Raw genomic sequence first — 7,713 nt, 5'->3', positions numbered from 1 at the left:
CCTTAGTCCATGATATAAATTTTAAACGTTATAACCTATACGTGGTTTAAATAAATACAAGAAAGTGACCCTGTTGCCAAAACTAGGTGTGCCAACGTATATTGTAGGCTAAAGAAAGGGCCAACTTAAATCAGTAACCCGGTACAAGCTCCCGCAAATGAGGAACAACTAAAGAAATAGTGGAGCTCACACAGTACCTATATAAAATGTATTATTTTATTGATAAATTAATATGGAAAAAGATATACTATTAAAAAAAGGGGGTAAGTGGCAGAAAAAAGACACCATCCCGGCAATACACACACACCAAAAATATATATATTGCATACATAAATAAATATATCATGTGCAAAAACTTTTGATAGTATAGTACAAATACATAAAAAATCCTGTGAAACTTCTGTCTACAGGAATCCTGAACATAAATCAAGGATATTGGCAATGGAGAGTATATAGGGTCATGTCCCATACAAATATTGGCCAAAAATACAAGGGAATACTCTGTCAGCAAGACTCTCCTAAGTACGCATGTATATACCAGGATGGCACCATGTACTTAGGTGAGTCTTGCTGACAGAGTATTCCCCTGTATTTTTTTTGCCCAAAATTTGTGTGGGACATGACCCTATATACTCTCCATTGCCAATATCCTTGATTCGATTTATGTTCATGATTCCTGTAGACGTTTCACTGGATTTTTTAAATGTATTTGCACTATACTATCAAATTTTTTATTTTTTTTTATGATTTATTTACGTATGCGATAGAGATATATATATTTATATATTTTTGGTTTGTGTGTGTGTAATGCCGGGATGGTGTCTTTTTTTTTTCTGCCACTTCACCCCCCTTTTTAATAATTTATCTTTTTACATATTAAATTAATATGTAAAAAGATATACCATTAAAAAGGGGGGAAGTGGCAGAAAAAAAGACACCATCCCGGCAATGCACACACACACACACACACCAAAAAATATATATCGCATACATAAATAAATATATCACGTACAAAAATTTTTGATAGTATAATGCAAATACATAAAAAAATCCAGTGAAATTTCTGTCTACAGGAATCATGAACATAAATCAAATCAAGGATATTGGCAATGGAGAGTATATAGGGTCATATCCCACACAAATATTGGCCAAAAAATACAGGGGAATACTTTGTCAGCAAGACTCACCTAAGTACGTGGTGCCATCCTGGTATATACACGCGTACTTAGGCGAGTAAGTACACACTTTGCTTGGAGAGTCCACCTGTTGTTGATAAATTCAGTTGTTTGGAAAGACCCCCCCCCCCCCCACCCTGTCTACATAAGGTCTCGCAGCTGACAAAGCATAGCAGAGCAAAAACCAAGCCATTAGGAGGAAAGAACTGCCTGTAGAGGTCTGAGAACAGGATTGTTTGGAGGCCTGCTGCACTGAGAGTTCCCAAGAGCATAATGGCCTCCATAATTCTTAAATAGAAGAAGTTTGAAACAGCCAGGACTCTTCCTACGGCTGACGGCCCCACCAAACTAAGTAATCAGGTGGAAAAGGCCCTGGCAAGAGAGTTGACCAAGAACCCAATGGCCACTGGCCGAGTACCAATGATCCTGTGTGCAGATAGGAGAAACTTTCAGAAGGTCAGCCATCACTGCAGCAAACCACCAATCTGGGCGTTATGTCAGAGTGACCATAAATAAGCATATTTATGGTCATTAAAGGACACCTGAAAGCCTGCATGGAGTTTGTAAAAAAGCACCTTAATGACTCTCAAACTGTGAGAAACAAGACTCTCTGGTCTAATAACACCAACATTTAAATTTCTGGCCTCAATTCTAATCATCATTTCTGGAGTAAACCAGGCTCTGCTCATCACTTGCCCAATACTATCCTTACAGTGAAGTATGGTGGTGGCAGCATCATGTTGTAGGGGTGTTTTTCAGCATCTGGGATAGGAAGACTAGTCAGGATTGAGGTAAAGCTGAATGGAGAAAAGTACAGAGATATTCTTAATGAAAACCTGATGCAGAGTGCCCCAACAAGACAATGACCCTAAGCACACAGCCAAGACAACACAGGAGTGGCTTAAGGCTGTATTAAACTGGCCAATATTTTGTACGATAATCACTAACAAGTGTTCGCATGAAAGCTCATTAGCGATCATCTTGCAGTGTAATACTACTGCCGATTGCCAGATGAACTCTTCCCTCTTGACAATCACTTGCTGATCTGCCTATCTAATGCAGGCTTTAGGGACAAGTTAGTGAATGTCCTTGATGGAACCCAGTCGCATATATCTCTGGAGAGACCTGAAACTGGCTGTCCACCAACAGTCCCGATCCAACCTGACAGATTGAGAGAAGATCTGTAGAGAAGAATGGCAGAAAATTCCCAAATTTAGGTGTGCAAATCATGTGGCATCATACCCAAAAAGACTGGATGCTGTGATTGTTGTTAAAGGTGCTACAACTAAGTACTAAGTAAAGGGTCTGAATACTTGTGTCAACACAATATTTTGATTTTTTTTGTCATAATATGCCTGTGTGCATGAAGCTTTATTGTGGCATTCAAAGGCATGCTCTCTAGTTCAAATCAATATTCATTTCATAAAAGCATTTACCTATGTTGAAATGTTTTAGGTAGTGCTTAATCCGTATTTACATGAGGATTTTTCATTTTAGTTTATACGTTTAACAAGTAGTTTGATGTGTAGGTAGACTTCTCTGAAAAGGCTAAATGATCATCATAACAAAATGCATAATTATATATTGTATTTTTTAAATATACAATATTTGTACTGTAATATTATTGTTCTCATAGTACAACGTCTAGTTCACCTCAATATATAGGATGAGTCAAAGGCGAAGGACAGCATTGATAATTCCAATGAAAAGAAGTGCAAGTCCAGCATCTAATGTAGTTAGAAAAATCTTAAATATTTATTGAGATCCATTAAAAATATCCATGTGCAGACCGGATGTAAACCGCTTACACATGTCAAGCTGCAAGTCAAACCTTACTCATGGCATCATGACTAAGGGCTGACTTTCAGCCTGAAATGCATAAGCATAAGATTTTACCTACATTAGATGCTGGGCTTGCACTTCTTTCTATTAATATTCCTATATATATGCGTGTTTTAGTCAGTTACCAGCATAGCTATTCACTGTGTGCAGAATTATTAGGCAAATGAGTATTTTGACCACATCATCCTCTTTATGCATGTTGTCTTACTCCAAGCTGTATAGGCTCGAAAGCCTACTACCAATTAAGCATATTAGGTGATGTGCATCTCTGTAATGAGAAGGGGTGTGGTCTAATGACATCAACACCCTATATCAGGTGTGCATAATTATTAGGCAACTTCCTTTCCTTTGGCAAAATGGGTCAAAAGAAGGACTTGACAGGCTCAGAAAAGTCAAAAATAGTGAGATATCTTGCAGAGGGATGCAGCACTCTTAAAATTGCAAAGCTTCTGAAGCGTGATCATCGAACAATCAAGCGTTTCATTCAAAATAGTCAACAGGGTCGCAAGAAGCGTGTGGAAAAACCAAGGTGCAAAATAACTGCCCATGAACTGAGAAAAGTCAAGCGTGCAGCTGCCAAGATGCCACTTGCCACCAGTTTGGCCATATTTCAGAGCTGCAACATCACTGGAGTGCCCAAAAGCACAAGGTGTGCAATACTCAGAGACATGGCCAAGGTAAGAAAGGCTGAAAGACGACCACCACTGAACAAGACACACAAGCTGAAACGTCACGACTGGGCCAAGAAATATCTCAAGACTGATTTTTCTAAGGTTTTATGGACTGATGAAATGAGAGTGAGTCTTGATGGGCCAGATGGATGGGCCCGTGGCTGGATTGGTAAAGGGCAGAGAGCTCCAGTCCGACTCAGACGCCAGCAAGGTGGAGGTGAAGTACTGGTTTGGGCTGGTATCATCAAAGATGAGCTTGTGGGGCCTTTTCGGGTTGAGGATGGAGTCAAGCTCAACTCCCAGTCCTACTGCCAGTTTCTGGAAGACACCTTCTTCAAGCAGTGGTACAGGAAGAAGTCTGCATCCTTCAAGAAAAACATGATTTTCATGCAGGACAATGCTCCATCACACGCGTCCAAGTACTCCACAGCGTGGCTGGCAAGAAAGGGTATAAAAGAAGAAAATCTAATGACATGGCCTCCTTGTTCACCTGATCTGAACCCCATTGAGAACCTGTGGTCCATCATCAAATGTGAGATTTACAAGGAGGGAAAACAGTACACCTCTCTGAACAGTGTCTGGGAGGCTGTGGTTGCTGCTGCACGCAATGTTGATGGTGAACAGATCAAAACACTGACAGAATCCATGGATGGCAGGCTTTTGAGTGTCCTTGCAAAGAAAGGTGGCTATATTGGTCACTGATTTGTTTTTGTTTTGTTTTTGAATGTCAGAAATGTATATTTGTGAATGTTGAGATGTTATATTGGTTTCACTGGTAAAAATAAATAATTGAAATGGGTATATATTTGTTTTTTGTTAAGTTGCCTAATAATTATGCACAGTAATAGTCACCTGCACACACAGATATCCCCCTAAAATAGCTAAAACTAAAAACAAACTAAAAACTACTTCCAAAAATATTCAGCTTTGATATTAATGAGTTTTTTGGGTTCATTGAGAACATGGTTGTTGTTCAATAATAAAATTAATCCTCAAAAATACAACTTGCCTAATAATTCTGCACTCCCTGTAGTAAGGCCAGCTCCAGATGTGGCTGTTAATTTCTTACTCTTGTTAGCCATATGCAACAAATCTTTGGGAAATTCTGCAAATGTCATATGTGTATTTCATTGTGGATTTAACAGATTTGCCTCTGATTTAACCCCTTGAATTGCAAAGGGTGAAATCCACGGTAAAAATCTGTGCAATGTCATCTATAGAATTGGCATGCTGCTGAATTGAACATCCATTGCATGCTCTGATTTCCATGCAAAATTTTTCATGTCAATGTGGATTTAAAAACCCCATGCCCCTGCTGCAGATTTGCTTTATGGAATCCACCTACAAAACCACAGCAAATCCGCCATGTCTAGAGTTGGCCTTGGGTTACATATGGAGAAGAAAGCAGTATAATCAAAAACGGTATCTATAGACATGTGGTTTGTGTTCTTGTTTTGTTACAAGTGCAAGTGTGATTTGAAGTAGAAACCATGCTCGGAAAATGTCTCTAGAACTGCCTATAGAAACATATTACATACAATTTCAGGTTTGAGTCATTTAGGAAGTCCTAAGAAATGGAATGTGTCCTAAAAAAGAGGTGTAGACAGTAGACAAGTCATTATCATTGTATCTCATATCAACATGAGCTATACATGATTGCTCGATTACAGTCTACATGGTATGAAAAAACTTATGAATGACGAGGAAGATGGAGTGCATAACAAATACAATGGACATGCTTAGTTAAAGGAGATCTGTCACCACATACCACTATGTCAAACAGTTGACAGCTGTCCATCTGTGCTTGTAGCAGAGTCCCATTATGTCTCTGGCATCTCCATGTGTTCCATTCAATCCTCCGAATTTTGTATTACATGCAAATCACCCCTTAAGTGCAAAAAGGACAGTGCCATTGCACCTTGTTGCACCCAGAGGCTCCCCTCCCTGTCTTCTATGCCACTCCCCCACTGCTGTGATGGACAGGCCAGGCTGTCCCTGAAGTCTATCGGGATTGCGTTCTGTACATGCGCAGTACAGGGATGGAGACTGACAATCTGCCCGGCAGTCTGCATCTCTTTACTGCGCATGTATAGAATGCGATCCCGCAAGACTTCAAGGACTGCTTGGCCTGTCCATCACAGCGGTTGGGGGTGCAGTATAGTAGACAGGGAGGGGAGTCTCTGGGAGCAATGAACTCTAATGGCACCACCCTTTTGGCACAAGTCTTTTTTCAGAGGATTGACAGAACATATGGAGATCCCAGAGACATCATGGGACTCTGCCTACAAGTGTGGATGGACTGCTGCTGACTGTTTGACATAGTGGTATGTGGTGACAGATACCCTTTAAATACTTGTATTACAGGGTTTGAGAAGTGTACTATTGTTTTAATACAGTGAAAATGTTGACTCATTTATCAAATTTAGCATAACACACTATTAGTGCTTACATAAAAAACCATTTGATATGCGGCAATTTACTAATGATATAATATTATCTAAATGAACTTTTCCCTTCTTGACTTCATCCTATTATTGTCCTCCTTACCTTAAAGGGGTTGTCCTCTGAAAACTCAGCACCTTGATCTGAATACTATTGTAATTGCATGTAATTAGAAATGTAGTATAGCCACTGAGTTATTCAATAAAATGTATCTGTATAGCACCACCTGCTCTTTATTTTTTCTTATTTCTTTGACCTGCTCTCTGAGATGGTCGCACATGCTCAGTTTCATCCTTCAACTGCTTCCTGAGCTGTGATAGGAAGAGAGCTGCAGCAGAAAAGACACTCCCTGTGAGCTGCCAGCTTGATATAAATCTAGCAGAGCAATGACTGGGGTTATCTCTGGATCCAGGTGAGGTACGGGTCTGGTTCTAGCTTTGTTAGAAAGAGGTTATCATGTACTATATGATGTCTGATTTTCATTTTTTACATTAGTCATGGGATAACCCATTTAATTTTGAATGATATGTTATTTAGGAAGTTTTATGGTTGGCTCTTTGCAGGTTAGGGTGACAGGTACTGTAGTACGAGTGATTTCAAAGATTGCTGTAGACTTAGTGGTATTCTTTGCTGACTGGATAAATGGTCTCCTCTGTAGGGAATCTCTTTTGATCAACCCCCTAAATCTTCTGTTTACACATTTCATGGGGACTTTTACATGGACAGTGTAAAAATGCTAAACCTGCAAGTCTCCTATTGATGACTACTTATCTGATATGTCATCTTCTAAAATCCTAAGGAAAAGGTTAAGTTTGTAGGCACACATGATACTAAACAACACAGTAATGTGTCACAGAGGCAAAAGCGTCATTTCTGTCATGTCCTCCAACATAACCACCTTTACATGGCTGTAGCTTGATCTCTTCCACTGTTTTTGTATTTCAGATAATTTTTTGGTGTTAGCTTTAGCTTCTGATATACTACTGCGTCCATGCACTGTTTTAAAGTGATGTGACTCTCAATGAGGAGAGGACCACACATCTGACGCTGTCCAATCAGCACAGATAGCATTAGGCCTCTGGTTCATTCCTTGTTCAGAATCATGCCCCCTTGACAGTGCTTGGCTTGAATAACATACAGTATGAGGAGTTGAAGCTACTGGGACTGAATGCTCGGGAATGGGAGCCTAAGAAAAAAAACAGGGGTAGCAGGTAAAGGTTTCTGATGTTGTTGGAGGATGTGAAAGGTTCTCGTTAACTACGTCGATTTCTGCAGGAGTAGCTGACAATGTAATGTCAATGGGGGCCTCCTAAGTATCTCCTTATCTCCTCTCACCAGTGAAATAAATTTGAGGTTGGCGGAGCTGAACCTGCTTGTTTATGGTGGAGGTGGTGGGTTTTTTGCCAAACACTTGCTATTCGGTGTATGGCCATGTTGACATGTTGCATGTACGCTTGGCAGATGAAGACATCTGTGTTGGTCCCATGTTCATATGTGTCCGCATTTCAGAGAAAAAAATAAGTTCTAATATATATATATAAATGAGCTTCTAGGAGCAATGGGGGTGTTGCCATTATACCTTG

The sequence above is a fragment of the Bufo bufo genome, chromosome 3, assembly GCF_905171765.1.
Source record: "Bufo bufo chromosome 3, aBufBuf1.1, whole genome shotgun sequence".
NCBI lineage: Eukaryota > Metazoa > Chordata > Amphibia > Anura > Bufonidae > Bufo > Bufo bufo.
This window is presented reverse-complemented; position numbering follows the sequence as displayed.